Source organism: Pelodiscus sinensis, chromosome 2 (assembly GCF_052426305.1).
Source record: "Pelodiscus sinensis isolate ZL-2025 chromosome 2, ASM5242630v1, whole genome shotgun sequence".
Classification (NCBI taxonomy): Eukaryota; Metazoa; Chordata; order Testudines; family Trionychidae; genus Pelodiscus; species Pelodiscus sinensis.
In genome coordinates, this window is record NC_143053.1 from 196036542 (window position 1) to 196056080 (window position 19539).

General features: G+C 41.8%; 1 protein-coding gene and 1 long non-coding RNA gene across 5 annotated transcripts in view; one reads left to right on the forward strand and one right to left on the reverse strand.

Moving 5' to 3' along the window:
• Window positions 1–19539, reverse strand: part of PLCL2 (phospholipase C like 2) — a 213221-nt gene that overhangs the window by 65527 nt on the left and 128155 nt on the right. The window lies entirely within an intron of this gene.
• On the forward strand, window positions 1300–7366 carry LOC142827306 (uncharacterized). The gene is made up of 3 exons (XR_012901967.2): window positions 1300–1422; window positions 1665–1815; window positions 7231–7366. It is a non-coding gene; the product is annotated as an uncharacterized LOC142827306 (long non-coding RNA).

Here is a 19539-nt window from a genome sequence, read left to right on the forward strand (position 1 = left end):
GGCTAGCAGCTATCCTGCCGTAGACAGTTGCGTTCCTCCATCTAGTGCGGAGATCATGGATGTTGGAGGCATCCCCCCCAAACCTGAATAAGGTCCATTATCTCCTCCCTGGACCAGGAAGGCACCCGCCTTCTCCAGCCCCTGTCAGGCTCCTAGGAGCTGGCAGACTGCTCCTGGGGAGCGGTGGAGGGCTGGCTGCCAGTGGCTTGCTAGCTCATGTTTTGGGACCACTGGGCAAGGGGCAGTGACTGCTGGCTCTGGGCTGGCAGGCTTGGAGCTGGCACAGGCACTGTGGCCAGAGTCAGACCCTTTAAGGGCTCCGGGGGGGGGGGCGGGAAGAGGGAGAGGAGTGTTCTTGGTTGAGGCTGGAGTGGCCACCAGGGCCCCCTGGGAAGGCTGGAGGCCCCTTATATCAATGTAAGTGTCTACACAGCACTTATTTCGAAATAGCTAATTTGAATTTGGCATTATTCCTTGTGGAATGAGGTTTACCAAATACGAAATAAGCACTCTGCTATTTCGAATTAATTTCGAAATATCAGTTTGGCTGTGTAGATGCTAGTAAAGTTATTTTGAAATAACTTTGCTGGTAAACATACCCTTATTGTATAACAGCGTTATTAATCATAATTTTTTAATTGTTTTACAGCCCTCGTTACAATACAAAGAAATATGCAATTTCTCTATTTAATTATCTCTATTTAATTTTGAAAAATCAAATTGTCTTGATTTACGATTAGATTCTAGAGGTCCTTTAAAAAGAAGAAAGTACATATCACAACACTAAATAATGAAGAAAAAATTGCCAACTATGTTAACTACGCTGCATTTGAAATATTAGTGCTAATCCTATCCCCATTACACTATTTATTGTACATAAACAACTTATGGCATATTTGGCACTCATGGAGGCAAAAGTTGCCTGATAACTCAGTAATTAATTTCTGTATACTGATGCTAATGTTTTAAAGAGAGTCATTTTATAACCAAGAGAAAGCTGTAACACCCAAAATAGTGTATGTCATCCCAAACAGCCTTCTCTGAGATCCACTGCAAGCTGTTAATTCCCAGTTTGTCCTCAGAAAGCTGTAAGAGTTATTTTGTTTCTTGGTGTCCATCACTAATGATATGTTTTCAACAACAGTCAGAAATTACAATTAATCTGCTCTGTAGATGTCCTTGAAAGACAAGGAATCTGGCAGTTCGTTCAACATGCATTTCATGAAGCGTGTGTTTGTTTGCGTCTGTAATGAACTTGAAAACTAGGAACCGAGACACAGTTGATTTAAATCACAAACAGCCTTGCAATACCAGAACATGTTATTTTATTAACTAGCTGAAACAAGACTGCACAGCTCCCTGTGAGTAGAATCCTGGTGATTTGAAAAATGAAAATCACCTTGGAAATGCTTCCATGAGAATGTGAGTACACTGTTTTAATCAGAATGCCAATAGACAAAAACAAATTACACTCCAATGTACAGATGTACAGTCCAATTAAAAGCACATGTGTGGGTTTTTCCTAAAGAACATTTCAATGTGAACAGAATAGGGCAAGTGTTCAGCTAGCCGCAATTGAGTTTTAAAATTATCACTCATAAAAACCTACCTGTTGCCTTAGATAATGGGTTATATAACTTTACATTAATATTTTTGTGTTCCAGGTATTCTGTCATATATAAGAAGTAGTAAAAGGAATACTGCAGAAATGAAAGTAATCATATTTACTCATGTAAGGTAAAATTGATGAATTTTTAAGACAAAAGATGTCATGTTGCTAAAAGTCCATTCAACTCTTTGAAAATCTACCTCAAGGTAAGACAAACAACATCTTAGAATTTGTTGTCAGTACAAAAGTGAGCCCAATGCTTCTATTTCAATAGAAATTATGGGGCCAATACTATTCTCACTAATAACAGAAAATGTCAAAGTTCACTATGGGCTATAAAGTAGATTCCTCTAGACAAATTTTAAAAAAAATCAATCTACAATTATACCTCTTGCTGCCTATAATACAGGCACAGCAAAAGCAGATAAAATGTGGACTTGTTTTGCATGGATGGTTTTCAAACCATTAAGCTATCTCACCTGTTATCAATAATTCTTTCATTCTAGACTCCCTTCTATGTCAGAACTCAAAAATGCAACAGACTGTAACTGTATTACAAGAGAGAGAGATTATGTTGCCCATTGAAAAGGTTTCATTTTGGAACAACTTTGAAACATATTAATATTGTAATATTTTAGCTTACTGCCATATGATTATACTTAAACAACATTACTATCTAATACCTGCATCATTCTCAAAAAGTCTCTTTATTCTGTTTCTCTTTGAGAACAGATTTTATATGCAGATCAAACTCATCAATATTTAGAAGTAGAAATCACTATGCTCTTTCTTATGTATATATTTTATCAGCAAAGTAGTGAGGTAACATTATTTTAATTTATTTAATTTCACAACCGGAAAGAAATTTAACAAAACAGTTGCATTACTATTTACATATCATAGAGAGGTAAAAGTTGCAATCAGTTTCTACCACAAAGCCCCACTGGTAACTTTGACTTGAAAAATTGGATTGGCCTGAAAACTGCCAGATTTACTCTTGCAGTAAATGATTTCACAGAGTATGAAGAAAACTTACTGAACTACCTTTGAGTAATAAGTTATTACAATTATTCTGATAAGAAATTGACTTAGTCTAAAATATCTTCTTCTAGGGCAATAAATGGCTTGTTTCTAGTTCTAACTCTTTTTCTAAAACACATCAACACCGGCTATTCTTAAAAGAAAAACCATTATAATGAATCAGTTATTAATTTTTGCTATGCATAGGTTAAGGGACAACTCTGTTCCTATTTATTTCTGTGGGACTTATGGTACCAATCCTGTTCTCGCTGACATCAACAGAAGCTTTTAACTGAGCTCAGTAGGCACAAGATCAGACACTAAATTGTGTGTAAATATGCTGTCCCTTTTGTTTACCTGCATTTTAGAAAGAACAGAGGCTCAGCTGATTTAGTTCAACAACAGCTAATCTAATCAGAACTAACGGTACTGTCTCTTGCTTGGGCAAACAGTGGAAAAAGTGGGTAGATGTAGAAATGACACATATTGGAAGGTTGTGTTTGCTATGAGACTCAGACATTTCAAAACATTTTTTTGTAGTTTCTGTTCTGAGTCAAACTTTGGTCATAACATTCTCTAACAATCTTTACATGTCATTTGCACTGACCAGTTATGTTTCACATGCTACAGAAATAAATAAGACAAAAATGACTAGGAGAAAACCTAGACATAACAAAACTAACAATAGCTCCAAATGCTGGTAGGGTAGAAAGAGGTAAGCAAGCAATGACCTCAGAGACATTCTTCTTCCATGCCCCAAACAAAGACCTGAACATTCCAATCATTTTATTCTCTCACCATCTTCTTCCATATGAATACACTGCAACAGAAACCTCACATGGACAAGGTAGAACACTTTTCAGAATGAGTAAGTACCGTACCATAGAATTAAGAATGATAAGGGATAGTCGATTCCCCACCCTGCTGCCTTTATCAGAGAGAGGCAGCAAAGGGTGGAAGCGGGGGTACTTCAAAGCGGCAGCACCGCATGGAGCTGACCCCAGGCTCTATGCAGCACTGCCCCTTTGAAATGCTGCTGCGCTGTTTCAAAGTGGCAGTGCCACACGGAGCCCAGGGTCAGCTGGGGACTCTCTAGGGGTATGTCTACACTACCCCCCTAGTTCGAACTAGGGGGGGTAACGTAGTCATACGGAGTTGCAAATGAAGCCCGGGATTTGAATTTCACGGGCTTCATTTGCATAAAGCCGGCCGGCACCATTTTTAAATGCCGGCTAGTTCGGACCCGTGCCGCGCGGCTACACGCGGCACGGACTAGCTAGTTTGGATTAGGGCTTCGAACGGGTTCCGAACTAGCCGGCATTTAAAAATGGCGCCGGCCGGCTTTATGCAAATGAAGCCCGTGAAATTCAAATCCCGGGCTTCATTTGCAACTCCGTATGACTACGTTACCCCCCCTAGTTCGAACTAGGGAGGTAGTGTAGACATACCCTAGCTGACCAGGGCTCCTTGTGGCATTTTTGCGTAACCCAGAGTCATCTGGGGAGTCTTCATCCCAGGCTCTGTGAAATGCTGCCACTGAAATGCCGAGCGGAGCCTGAAAGATCAGCTGGGGACACCCCAGCTGATTCCGGGCTCCAGCGCAGCATTTCAAAGTGTGCAGAGCCCGGGGTCATCTGGGGAGTTCCTAGCTGACCCCAGGCTCTGCTTGGCATTTCAGTCCCACTTACTCCGGGTTCCATGTGGGTGCTTCCACTTTGAAATGCACAAGAGCTCAGCTGATTTCAGGAGTGATGCAGGGCCAGTGAAAGAGTATGCCTGCCTTGACTCTGCTGCTCCATCTGTGGGGCAGCTGTCTGGCTGCTCCCGGGGTGGGCAAGGGTGCCTGCCTGGAGCCAGTGGGACTTTCCACTGGCCCCAGGCTGCACGCAGAGTTCTGCATTCCTCCTTTGAAATGGAGTTGGGGCTCTTGTACATTTCAAAGGAGGAATGAGGAAGTGCCTATCGACTAGTTGATGGAAATTCCATCGACTACTCGACTAGTAAATTACTCATTATTTAACATCCTTACAGAGGATCATTATGAAAGGGATGTTACTACAAAGTTTTTGCATGCAGCAAACTTTACTCAGTGTTTCCAGAAGGTGCTAGATCTGAATGCAATAGGTCAGGTTAAGAAGCAATCATGGAGTGGCTGTGTGGCAGTGCTGACGTTCTCAACATGAATTTCAGTTGCTATGAAACAATTATCACAAGATATGGCTAGCAAGATATTAACAATAAAAATATAGGGGCTAGTCATTCACCCACTGATGTCAATGAGAGAAAGATCAAGCCCATAATGATGATTTTGGGGATATATGTTACATAAAATTGTACATAATGCTTCCAGAATAAGATTTCTGAAGAAAGGCTCATGTCATCATCATCTTTTTTTAAATACCATTCTCTGGCACTCCTGAGAGTATATACACTCATCCCTTCAGTAACGTGCAGCACATGTATATGGTTGCTGACTTTATCTTCCAGTGTGATCTGATATTCCAAATTTTTTTTGTATCCAACCCAAAATAATGACATCATGAAAATAAAAGGTTAGGACTACACAATATTTATCCCAAGAAAGTTTAAGTGAAGAATGCCACAGGCCTCCCTATGTCAAGGTGAATAAAAATCAATGATATTTTGGGAGAGACACAGGTTTTTTTTATTTAAATTGATTTTTTGTTCTTTAAATTACAAGTTTTTCTTTTAAAAAATACATCCATTTCAAATGAAATCCAAATTTAATACAAAATATGTTAAGGGATTGCCCTAAACTACAGTACTTATAATCTCATAAAAAGTTTAAGAACATAAATACACTGCTTTTCTATATGAAGAAAGTTAAAGGCTGCTTTTCTATATGAAGAATGAATAACGAGAAAAACATCTAACTTTTGAGGTCAAGCACAATAGGTGTATTAAGGGGCTTATTTCTGTATTAGAGCCAGAGGCTATGCTACTGGGTGCAGAAGTCATTAAAGGTGTTGAGACTTAGCCTCTGACTCCAGGAGACATTATCGTGTATCTTTGGGATCATCCTCTGAGCCAACCTTGATGATCTCATACGCTTGCTATAATTTCTTCCTACCTGAGCTCTGACTGGTTCAGTTATCAGATTATGAATATTTATTACTCCTTCTACTAGAAAGACTCTCCAACTTATAGAAAACACCGATAGATCCAGAAACTACCAGTCCAGTATGGTTCTGGGCACTTCATGAATAGTCTTGCTCAATCTCCTTTCATGTTTACAGACTTAGGATACAAACACAAATCCATTAACTTCTCAAATACCTCTCTTTCTGTCTATAAATAAAATACTGCAGTGCAAAAGGTTCAGAAGTTACAAGAGCAAAAGTCTTCAATGGTTGGTAGTTCTTTTATTTTTCCAAGGGTAGAGTGGGTATGGGGAAACAGGAGTTGTGTGTGTACTCAAAAGGAGCAACACTTACGTCCAAACAGCATATTCTGCGAAGAAGGGGCAACGTTCTTCAGAGTACAGCCTCCAGTATTAATTTCAATGATTGTAAACTGGAGGAAAAAATTGACTTAGCTGCAGGTCACAACCCAATGTGGGAATATTTTTAAGCAAATCTTGTACTTCTGAGTAAAAACAAACACCCCACCCCCAATGTGAATAATGGAACAAATGTGAATAATGAAGCAATACAAGGCCTGGCTGTCAAAATGAAACAACAGTATGAGAAATTCTCCTCAGAAAGCAATGACTTTGAAAATGATGACATAGACATGTCTGAATTTATCTAGGTCAACTGGTAAATATATTATAACCAATCTTAAGGACTGCCTACTATGCATTTCTGGCCTACCATGCATGTCCAGATTAGGGACACCTGGAATTAGGGTTGCCAGATGGTTTCAACAAAAATACCGGACACACTTGACGTTACATCACAATCTACATTACATCTTATTTAGAAAATACCGGACATTTATATTTTCTCATTTTGTTTCCCGAACAGAATGCTCAAATCCTGGATTGTCTGGTTCAAAACTGGACACCTGGCCCTACCTGCAGTACAGAGGTTCAAGTGTATTAAGAGTTGTTCTATTTTGCAAAAACAGTCAGGAAAGCTTATGCTCAAATACATTTGTTAGTCTTTAACAAATGTATTTGGGCATAAAGTTGCCACAGAATTCTTCATTGTTTTTGCTGAGACAGACTAACGGTTACTCGACTGAAACTTGTCCTAATCTAAGGAGAATTTATGAAGAAAATGGTGACTGTGACAGAATGTTGGGAATCAACAGCAGAGCCAGCACTCTGATCATTTAATGAACTTCCCAAGGTGTGGCACTGGCTGTACTTAATTAGTGGATTAGAATGGGCTGGGGAAGACTAACAGCTAATTAGACCATTAATGCAGAGGGTGGAAAGTGGTACAGAAAGGAAGTTCTGGGAGAAAGGCAGGCTAGCAGAGACAGAACTAAGAAGGATCTCTGGGTGGCGAGATCTCATCTCTTTCCTCTACACTCTTCTCATCAGAGGAACTGATGTTGTAAGTGGTGTTGTATATGGATTAATAAAGGTTGGTAGAAAGACCAATGCAAATAATCTACATGTTGGTATTTAACAGGGTAAGTTCCTTTAAGTGTCTGTGTAGACAGAGAAGACAACATGAGTAGGATCCCACCCTTCACCGTGACAAAAACAGATGGAACGATCACAGCCAAATAGTGAACATCGGAACAAACAGAAATGTAGAAAATATGCAGAATATACTGAAAGGTCTTTCCATACCCCGGACAAATTGCAAAAAGACTGCTAAAGTATTGCTGATGCTGCTGATATTTGGAAAGAACTTCAAGGGACACCAAAGAAAAATTATCAATGACAAAGTTAAGAAGCGTTCCATCCACTACAGAAGTGGATGGAACATGAACTTACTCCACCTCTTTTTTGCCATTTTCTTGCCAATATACTCAATCCAAAATAGTACGTAAATGTCTACCTGCTGAAGATGATGATGTTACTATGACATGGACTTCACATAATCACCTATAAATCATGCCATCTTTCTGAACTGTTGAAAGAACCTAGCTAAGCACCTGGAACCGAAGTTTGTTGAAGTGCTAAACCAGCTTTTTACAGCATTAGCCTCTTCTGAAAACACAGTGAGTATTTTTTTCATTTGGACTAGTTCAATCAAGTTGAGAAATTGACTGGGAACTGAAAAAGCAGAAAAACTACTTGTTCTCTTCCAGTATATAAATGAAACAAGGAGGATGGGATGAGATCCACTAGTTTTAAAAGTGTGAAGGATAACTTAAAGTAACTTGGACTGTTGTCTTGTTTTCATGAGGCTTAGACAAACTTAAATTCTAGTTCTTTTCAGATAGGCATCACCTTATTGGGTGATGTGATGCTTACTGAGGTCATGGTTAACCAGTACCTGGGGAGCAGCCTGCCTCCTGTGTCCCGCTGGAGGCAGAGGGCTGCTCCAGCCCCATGTGGGGTCGGAAGCGGCCCCCAGACGTGGCAGCAGCTCTGCCAACCCTGCAGCCAGTATGGCCAGAAGCAGCCCATGTCAGGGAGGGCTGATCCAGCCCGTCCGCCAATATTTAATCAGTTAACTAGTTAGACTTAATGTTTAATCATTTAACTAATTAAATGGGATTTTACATCCCTACTGAAGGAACGGGGATCAGCAACGTGCAAAGCCCTCCTCTATACCTCAGGTGTTACCAGATTAGGGACACCTGGCATACAGAGGTTCAAGTGTAATCTTAACAATACAGCACTGAGATCAAAAGTGGGAGAATTTTAGAAAATTCTTAGTCTAGGAAGGCAATGCAGGTGAGCAGCCAAGAACCATAGATCTGCAACCAATGGTAGAAGGGCTGCCAGCTCCCCTTCACACAGCTCGGAGTTACAACATTCACCTCTGTTGAGTTCAATTGTCGTGTTCTTCTGCTATTTTCTAAATAGCATGGCTTTACACCATCAGCAAGTTAGACACCCCAGTTTTCAGCTGACAAATGTATCAGAAATACAACTGCAAAAGAATCAATAAACAACTTCCACCATGAGTAGAGTTTTTCAAAGACTACTCCTGGGTTAGCAATCAGAGAGAAAAAATATTAGTCAAGAACAAATCCCCAGTAAAGTACAATTACAGTATTTTCCTCTCCCCTACTTTTTTACTTTTCTTCTTCTATCCCTTTTATTCTTTATGTAAACTTTCTAAATATGCTTTAGTACTGGTTATGCAGACAAAACAAAATTTGTTGAAATTCTAAATATTTTAGATAAATTAGCATATCTAACCCAAATGTGTTTGGGTCATTCTTTTGGCATTCATGGGTAATATATATTTTGACTCCAACATATTAATAATTTTAACAAATTGCATGTAAATAAATATTTATTTTTACTGTAGCTAATGCAATTGGTAAATAGACCCCTCCAATTAAACGAAGCTTTTAATGTCAAGATTTGTGGCAACACATTGATAAAAGAAACTGCACACAAGCCAGCAATCAATAAATAACCTCATAATACATCAGACAAGGGTTTGGCTCAGACAGTCAAAGTCAATTTATAATGAAGTGTAATTGATCTTTCTACTTCTGCAAGTGCTACCCTAAACTGCCAGTGTAAGAAAACAATGCTTGTATATGCTACTTATGTATACAACAAGTATTTGTCACCAATACTTCCCTTCTTGGAAAAGACAATGATCAAACTAAATTTGTCTGATGCCAGAGATTCATTCAGAATGTTTGTTTTCACTAAATAGCAAAGATAAAAATCATGCTTTTAAGCCAGGCAAAATTCTTATTCTCCCCAGAAAACAAGTTTACATTAAATATTCTGTGCCCCATAGTGCCTTTGAGATGTCACCCATAGGGGGAGTGGTGCAGACGGTATCTTCAGAAGATAATTCTTTACTAACTCACTAGCACACTATGGAGCACCTCTGCTGCTATACCATACTGGTGTTTGCAGCATCTACTTCAGTGTAAGCGAAATAAGGCCATGACTCCATTTCTTGAAGTCTCTTATTCCCTGTGGAGAGGATGTCTTATTCTAAAGGAGAGATATAAAAAGAGCATTCCCATCTGTCTGAGGATAGGGGGACTGCAGTTGTGCCCTCCTTCCATGCAGGAGCAAAAAGAAGGTGACCTCATTGTACTAACTTTCTCGTGAATCCCAGGGAGAAACGGGACATGAATGGTCCTAAATGTGCAGTGTCCCAAAAATGAAAGGATAAAAAAGAGTAGTACCAGTATAATATAAATATTATAAAAACAACAAAAAATCCACAAGTTCTCCACCAAGTTTACATGTCTTTCACTTCATTATGAACAGAAAATCTAGGAAAGACGATAAATCAGGGGTGAGGAACCTAAGGCCCGGTGGCTGGATGTAGCCCTTGGCTTGCCTGGTTCCTGCCCTCAAGGCTCAGGCTCTCCCCCAGCATTGGGGAGCCCACACTGGCACTCAAGCCTCCTCACTGCCCCACCACGAGGCTGGAGCACACAAAATCTACTAGCATGCCCCTCCCCCAGACTCTGGTGTGCAATGGGAATGTGGGGACTGTCTTTCTCCTTCTCAGTTGGGGGCCATGACTTTGAGGGTTGATTTTTGGTTTTTTGCTTCTCATGTGTGTTCAGCCCCCAACTGACTTTTCTGTGGCTCAGCGGCCCCAACCCAAAAAATGTTACCCACCCCTGCTATAGATGGAAAATAGAGCCATACAGGTGGTGCATCCACATCTCAAACCAGACATCCTCTGCATATAGCCATTTTTCCTTAGTTCACAAATTCTTCCACTGATAAAAAATTCTTAATTCACTAAGGACAAGTAATGCCTAACCAACCTGACTGTCTTCTATGATGAGGTAACTGACTCTGAATATGGGTAAGCTGGTGTATGTGATATACCATGACTTTAGTAAAGCTTTTGATACAGTCTCCCACAGTGTTCTTGCCAATAAGTTAAAGAAGTATGGATTGGATAAATGGGCTGTAAGGTGGATAGAAAACTGACTAGCTTGTCAGGCTCAATGGGTAGTTTTCAAAGGCTAGAAGCCTGGCTGGTGGTCAGTATAAAGCAGTGTGCTTCAGGTGTGGCCGGTTTTGTTCAACATCTTTATTAGGCTACGTTTAGACTACAAGCCTCTTTCAAAAGAGGCTTTTTCAAAAGAGAGAACTCAGGCAGTCTCGATGTCCTCTTTCAAAAAAGCCCTGTTTGAATTCAACAACACCTTTTTTCGAAAAAGCACTTTAAAAAAAAGGCATTCTTCCTCATAAAATGAGGTTTACCACAGTCGAATAAACTGCTGTGTTCTTTCAATTTAATTTTGAAAGAATGTGGAGGCAGTCTAGACGCAGAAGATGTTTTTTCCTCCAAAAAACGCCACTTTTTCGAAAAATCCCTGTAGTGTAGACTAGTGGTCCCCAATGCGGTGCCTGCAGGTGCCATGGCGCCCACCGGGGCATTTATGCACGCCCGCGGAAAGATCTGGGCCGGTCCCGGGTGTGCGGCACATGGGCGGCCCCACACTCGGGTGCGTGGCACATGCACGGCCCTGCTGGGAGCCCAGCAGCTCTGAAAGATTGGGGACCATGGTCTGGACACACCCTTAATGACTAAGATGAGGGGATGAATTGCATTCTCAGCCCTCAGCAAGTTCGCAGATGACACTAAGCTATAAGTAGATATGTTGGAGGGTAGGAAAAGGATCCAGAATAACCAAGACAAATTGGATGAATGAGCCACAAGGAATCTGATGAGAGTCCTGAACTTGGGACAGAAGAATCCCAAGCACTGCTACAGGCTGGGGACTGACTAGCTAAGCAGTAGTTCAGCAGAAAAAGACCTGGAGATTACAGCGCATGAAAAGCTGGATATGAGTCAATAGTGTACCCTGGTCACCAAGAAGGCTAACAGCATATTGGGGTACATTAGGAGGAGCATTGCCAGTAGATCTAGGAAAGTGGTTATTCCCCTTTATCCAGCAATGTTGAGGTCACATCTGGAGTACTGTGTCCAATTCTGGGGCCCCCATTAAAGAAAGGACACATTGCAGAGAGTCCAATGGAGGGCAAGAAAAATGATTAGGGGCTGGAGCACATGATTTACAAGGAAAGGCTGCAGGATTTGGGCTTATTTAGTCTACAGAAGAGAAGGCGGAGAGGGGATTTGATAGCAACCTTCAACTACCTGAAGGGGGGGGGGGTCCACAGAGGATGGAGAGAGGCTGTTCTCAGTGGTGGCAGTTAACAGTGGGGGAGGTCTAGATTGGATATTAGGAAATACTATTTCAGTAGGAAAGTGGTGAAGCACTGGAATTACCTAGGGAGGTGGTGCAATCTCCATATCTAGAAGTTTTAAAATCCCATTTGGACAAAGCCCTGGCTGGGATGATTTAGTTTGGATTGGTCCTTCTTTTAGCAGGAGGTTAGACTCAATGACCTCCTGAAGTCTTTTCCAATCCTATGATTCTATGACATTCAAGCATGGGCTTGGAAGCACTGAGTTCACAGACACAGGTTTACAATGCAATGTATACATACTAATTCAAGCCCAGAGTTAGAAAACAGTGACTGAACATTGCCCTGCCCCAACAGTCTTTGAAACACATGGAATCCAAAACTGGGTCCAATTACAAACTGGTGACCACCCATACGGGGGAGGGGAGAACTTAGCCTAGTCTATAAACATTTCAGTCAAAAACTGAAAATTAGGTGCTAGATGTTAGCCTGATTTTTAGTGTCAACAGTTGCTTTCTAGAACTGACATCTCACAAAAGCTTCCTTATGGAACACCTGCATGACAGACTAGCATGTAGACTATTCATAAACAACTGGGGAAATGAAGGCACTGCTTTTCAGGACCTAGTTGGACTGCAAAGTTCACATCTGCAAAAAGGTGCCAGACAGGGAACTTCTACACTGCACACTGAACTTGACCTCTAACCCAGATATGAGCCTGAGTCCAATCCGTCCTTCCATGCCCTTTGGAAAGGAGACACTGATAATCACCAACAATGGACTCAGTTCTTCTCCACTCTACCTTTCATCTGCCATGTAAAGCATGGACCTAAAGAATATTTTTGGGACAAAGAGTTCTCAATAGCTTTAGTGCCTCTAGTATTCATCAATATACCTCAATACCTAGACCTCCGGTAACCCTTAATAACCTAATTTTGTACCCTTAAAAATGCAATTCTATCTGTACAGAAGCAGACAGCTCAGTTTGGATCTGCTCTATTTTATCCACAGTGTAATCAGAATCAGAGATTCATATCAGTCAGCAAGAAAAACAACTCTGTATATGTCTACACTTCAATCCAGAGATGTAAATTCCATCTTCAGGAGATATAACAGTGCTAGCCTTGATTATGCTAGAGTGCTAAAAATAGAAGGTACGTGTGGCTGTGTAAGTACCAGGAGAGGCTAACTGCCATTATTCATTGGAGTGAATAGCCATAATGTAAGAATGGTCATACTAGGTCACACCAATGGCTCATCTAGCCTAGTACCCTGTCTTTTGACAGTGATCAATGCCAGATGCTTCAGAGGGAATGAACAGAATATGGCAACTGAGTGTACTCTGTCATCCAAGCCCAGTGTGATACAGGGACAGAAAAAGGCTGAACAAACTATCTGACCCAAATTCTACCTTTTAAAGACCTTTTAGAGAAGTATATAAATGCTAATTAGAGCTATTCCTTATAAATAGCTAATATAGTCATCTTAACTGAAAAAACAACAAATGGTCTGGTAGCACTTTATAGACTAACAAAATCTGTAGATGGTATCATGAGCTTTCGTGGGCAAGCCTTCTGAAGAAGTGGCTGTGCCCATGAAAGCTCATGATACCATCTACATGTTTTGTTAGTCTATAAAGTGCTACCAGACTATTTGTTGTTTTTTCAGTTTATCTGTACAGACTAACTCGGCTACCCCCTGAAGCTTATAGTCATCTCAGATAGATTAGAGTTTTGAAATGTAAACTTGTATTGTTAAAGAACTAGATGTAATGTTAATTGTATTTATTTACATTTTGATAGATGTTACCCATGTAAACATAGTTTTTGTTAATTCAAAGATCAAAAGGGAATATTAACATTTAGATGAAACTTGGGTGCAATCTCATTGTCTTTATTTCACTTTTAAGTTGTAAGCAAATGGCATATGAACCGTTTAATGAATACATTATCTTATGCTAATAAATGCAGCTAACTACTGGGGATGCTTAGCAAAGAGGTTACTTCAAAAGCCTATTGTTCACCCAAGGATTGCATGCCATCAAGAGGCAGAAAAGAATTTCTATAAAACTCTTGGGACTAGGGATGTAAAATCACATTTAAACAGTTAAGCAGTTAAAAGTTAAGTTTAGATTAAGCTCCCAGGTCGTGTGGGCTTGTCCCCCCCACACTTTGCTGTCACTTCCATCCAAGGTGAGCCTGTCCACTCTGAACCCCCTTTCACATCTCCTTTCCACTGCCTGCAGCTTCCACCCCTGTGAGTCTGCCAACTCCCAGCTCGTGCCACAGGGCAGCACTGTGTAACTGGTTACCTGTTTATCTCCCTACTTGGGACCTGATCCTTTCCCTGCTTACACTGTCATGGGAAGTTTGAATCACAAAACTTTTGTCTCCTGTTACATCCTGAACCACCCTGATATTGAATATTTGGACACTAGACTATAATCTTTGGACTTATTCTGAAAGAACTCTTCAACTCTGAAACCCACCACTTCTGCTATGAACTAAGAACTGTATTCAAATCTATACATATTGTGGCAAAGTCTGGGCTAAGTCCTGTGGGTCCTGCACTTCCTGGCGGGTTCTTGGGGGCTTCAGAGGCTCACAGTATCCCTACTGACTGCCAAAAAGGCACGGGTACCCTGCTTTGAGAGCCTCTTTCATCATTAGCCAGTCCAGTATATTCCTTTCTCTAATCCCTGCTGGTCCTGCCAGCCAGAGGGGAGGGTTGGGGGGAACCCGGTCCCTCCCACTTGCTCCGGGTTCCGGCCCCTGGCCCAGTGCCCTAAAGTAAGGGCAGCGCCGAGCAGGCCGTGTAGCTTGGCCCTTACCTCCTAAGCAGAAGCCCCTCCCTCGGCCACTTCCCCAACCCCTTCTGCAGTACCTTGTTCCTGATGTCATGGAACAAACCTTCACATCAGCTCATTTGGATGTATTTTTCTTACTCTGGTTTGCTTCCTTCTCCTTCAGTTCTCCTCTAGTCCGTCCCTTTTCTCCTTCCCCCTAGCCTTGCCTGGGGAAGTCTTTTTATAGTGCCCACCTCCACCTTAAGTGGCTGCAGGTGTTTCAATTAGTCCTTCCTTCAGGCTGACGGCTGGCCATAGTCTTTAACAGCCTACTCAAGGAACATAAAGCCAGATATCCAGCTCCCCGCATATATGCCCTCCATGAGGCTTTGGCAGCTCCCTGTTCTCAGGCTGCCACACTATAATTATTGTAACCAATATTCTAGTTAATAAATCTTAGTTTAATTAATAAGAATTGGCTATAAGAGTGAATTTTGGCAACATCTGAAATATTCATTGATTTGGGAAGTAATGTGTCCTATTCATTTGGGATTAGTAGATCTTTTGTACATAATTAACAAGATTTTCAGCAATCCTCATCATTGCTGACTTGGCTGTCTCGGGGGAAGCCCATAGGCTGGGTTGCTTTAAGGGAACTCTGTTTTGGCTTCTGTGTAACCAGTAAGGTATTGGAGAAGCTGTTTGGTTGCTGGCTTGGTGAATTTAACTATTAGAATACCTATCAGTTTTGGGGATCGTCTGCTTTATTCTTTGCAGATGCCCTAACAGACCAATCTTAGTGTGCCACTTCCCCTGGGTTGGTCACATCAGTTTTGGCAGTCAGAGGTTTAGGACCCACAACTTGGGGTTGAATCTCTGATCATCTGGATTAATAGACACTGATGCATCTATCCTCTATGATCTTATCTCATTCTTTTTTGGATACATTTATACTTTTAATCTTCCCAACATCGCCTCTGTTAATGAATTTCACAGGTTGAATGTGTACTATGTGAAGAAATAAGGAATGTAAAGGGATGACCGGTTAATCAGTTATCAGTAAGCATCACCAGGTAAAGATGATGCTTGTTCGTAACTGGTTAACTGGTGGTTCAGATGGGCTGGAGCATCCATGGCGCAGTGGGCCCAGCCTGGCCAGAGCAGCTCCCAACGTGTGGTGTGGTGCAGGGCCTGAGCAATCTTCCACTCGCAGGATGGCAGGTTCAGCCTTGCCTGGCTGGAGCAGCTCATGGTTAAATGCTAGTATTGTTGAGTTTCTTTGGTGTTCCCTTGAAAAAAATCATACTAAATTTAAATATTTTATAGTAACTACTACTAACTCAAGCTCAAACACTTGATCAAGTGTGAGACCAGCTGCGTAAACTGATCTTTGGTACCCCCGTGGTCATTACAGTAGCCACAAAGCCTTGAAGTAAAGGTAAAGATTCATCATCCACATGGATTCAGAAGTTACTGAGCATCATCAGTTTCAGTGACTTCAACACCTTTTGTATAATGTCCAATGACAAAGATTTGGGTTTGGAGAAAGATAATTAGTAAATCAAAACTAGCTCAGCTTGACCCTGTCCTATAATTCACATACAAAATGAATAAACTATGGTTATTATACTTGGAGCTGGATGTATGATTCCCAGGTCAAGTAGACACACGTGACTCATGTGAGATCTCATTGTGGATGCATGATAAAAATAATAGTGTAGCTGTAGTAGCACAAGAAAGGTACATCTACACAGTAGTGCATAGCTCAAAATAAGCTATGCAATCTGAGCTATGGAAATTGTATAGCTTATTTCAAGATAGCCTATTTCTAAATTAAATTTCAAAATAGAGCGCTATTGTGGCATCTTCTTTATTCCTTGTGCAACGAGGTTTACAAGAAGCTGGAATAAGCCACCTGTTATTTTGAAATTATTTCAAAATAATGGGCATACTGTTCAGAAGCGCACAATGCTATTTCAGGATAATGGACATTATCCTGAAATAGCGCCACTGTGTAGACATATCTGAAGTGGAAAGTAGCAGCATGGGCCAGCCATCCCAGCTACAAAATCACCCAGACTCTCTGAATACATATTGTAAGCTGGTCAGCTCTGGGAAAGGTGCCTCTCCTTTGGGGTCAGTGGGTGGCCACTCCAACTCACTATACATACACAGGGCAGAGGCCCACACTACTATGGCTACAATTCTATTTCTGTGAGCTATCTAGATGAGAGTTAGCTTGCATATATTTACTTGAGCTGGAACTCACACCCCCAGCTGCAACTGTAGACATAGCCCATATATAATCCAGTTTCCAATTTCCCTTAGGCTCATACTATACCAAAATAATGACTTTACCAACTGTGTCAAAACTGGTGAAACATTTTATTGATGTAGGTTTCAGAAATACTTGTTGGATTAGGGGTTTCATCCAGATGGACAAGTTCTCTATAATAGCTGGCTTCCTTTGCATGATGCCCCAGCATTTGCTGGTGTCATCACTCTCATTACTGTGCTGCAGACTGGGTCCTGCTTCTGGGACAAAATAAGTGTTCTTTTCCTGATCATTGAACAGGTTTATAAAATTTTCATTATTCTTTTTTGCTTATTCTGTAGGGCATGTGATATTAAGAAAAACATGCAATGATGTGGAACAACCACTTGTCTTATGTCTAGGTTTCAGTCTGTAGCACTGGTCAGTGATGGGTGGGATGACATCAGCAGTGTGCATGGTAAAGTATCACAGAGAGAAAGAAGAAGTTCATGAACATGTGGAGAAAAAAATAAAACACTGTTAAATGTGAAAAAAAATACTATGAAATGTTCCCTTTACCAGTCCCTAACTAAAATATCCAGATGCAGATACAGATTACATGCTGGAGTCTATTGCAGCTTCATCAGTCTAGGAAAATAAGCATGTCAGTATCGTGCAAAATAGACTATGGTTATTTTCATTACTTTTTAAATTAATAGTCTAAAACATAGCCTAAGTCACTCTAGTATGGACAAATATGAAACATCCTCTTTTTAAAAATTCCTGGTCCCAGTAATGTCAATGGCAAAATCCTCCTGGAACCAGTCTTTCATGATAAATGTATCATTTATCTATCCACTAGCACAGTGGTCCTCACCACGGTGCCCGTGCTCGGGGCTGGCCTGGCCCTGGGCACGGTGAGCGCCGGCCCCGGGAGCGCTGCAAATTGGCTGCCCGCGCTCTGGGCGTGCGGCGCTTGGAGGAGGCACCGGCCCCAGGCGCGCGGCACTTGGGGGGGAGCTCTAGCCCCAGGCGCGTGGCACTTGGGGGGGAGCTCCGGGCCCGGGCGCATGGCACTTGGGGGGGAGCTCTGGCCCCAGGCGCGTGGCACTTGGGGGGGAGCTCCGGCCCCAGGCGCGCGGTGCTTGGAGGGGGGGGCGCCAGCCCCGGGTGCGTGACACTTGGGGGGAGGCTGCCGGCCCCGCTCCCGGGCGCGCTGATATGGGGGGCCCCGCCCCCTGGCACCAGGCCGGCGAATGGCCACGCCCCCTGGCACCCAGCAACCTCCAAAGGTTGGGGACCACTGCACTAGCACATTTACCTGACATTGCAGGGGTCCTTAAACAAGGGCTCAGGACAAGTGGTTGAGGGTGTGAAGGCTTCAAGAGTCAGGGTTTGGGGAATAAGGAATGGCTGAAGCCCTCTCCTCCCATCAGATTAGTACCAGGGCTGCTTGCTTTTCCCCTTACTGTTCCTGTCAGGGAGCAAGAGCTCATCTGCCCCCTGAACTCCCCATCCAGAGTGAGGAAGGCAGAAAACTGTGCACTTTCCCTTCGCTCCCTGACAAAGGGAAGAGCAAGTTATGTCCCGGTATGAATCTATGGAGGGGGAAGCTTTAGCCTCCTCCTGTCATCCCTAAAAGGTGTCTGTGGGGTGGGAGGCTTGAGGCTGGGACAGTCCCGGCCGGGGAGATAGGGAGGCATTCTCCCAGCAAGTCCCTTTCACCTACCTCGTGATTCTGTTTCTTTTTTGTATGGTTTTTATGAGAAGCAATCCCATTCTAGGCACATTCAATTTTCCTAGCAAAACTAAACCCTGACCTTGTTTTAAGTTAGAAGAGGAAAATGTATACTGAATTTGGTGGCCCTAGCTCTTACCATTTAGCAGGAGTTCTAGGACAGAGACAGACAGACAGACAAATTCTCTCCAATATATAGTAGATTTATGGATGTTAAAATTAGATTAATCAACTAATCGAATAGTCAACAGCAGGGACTCTTGTACATTTCAAAAGTGGAATGCTGCCACTGCACTCCTGCTTCCTCCCACAGAGCTGAAGTGGCTGGGAATTTGTTTTTAAACCAGCTCCCCCAAGCATCCCTTCCTCCTCTTCTCCCTGCTGCCTCTTTCTGATAGAGGCAGCAAGAGGGGGGAGCGACTAGTTGACTAGTTTGTCAACTATCCGATAAGCTTTTGCTTATCGTAAAGTCAACTAGTCGATTAGTCGCTTATATCCCTAAGTAGATTAGAAAATGTCCACTTGACCCACAATACACATCCAATTATGCTACCACTAAAGAAAACAGGTGTTTTGAACTGATTTATGGGGTAGTGGATTAAGATCAAGAGATTTTCATCAGTATTATCCCTGTAGTTTTGTACTCTTTAATAATTACTTTATTACAGACTAACCCTTTCACTGAAGAGGACTTGCATAATTTTATGAGCAAATATATAGAGTAATCTAGTCACTTACTGTGCAAACAAATTCTACTGAATACCGGTTGACCATTCTGCTAGGGTAAACTTTTACATCCAAAAAAATATTTCTGTCAAAGTACTGTTATATATTAAATTATTGTATCTATCTGATATAGACTGACCCTGAATGAATGGGTGCCTTGAAA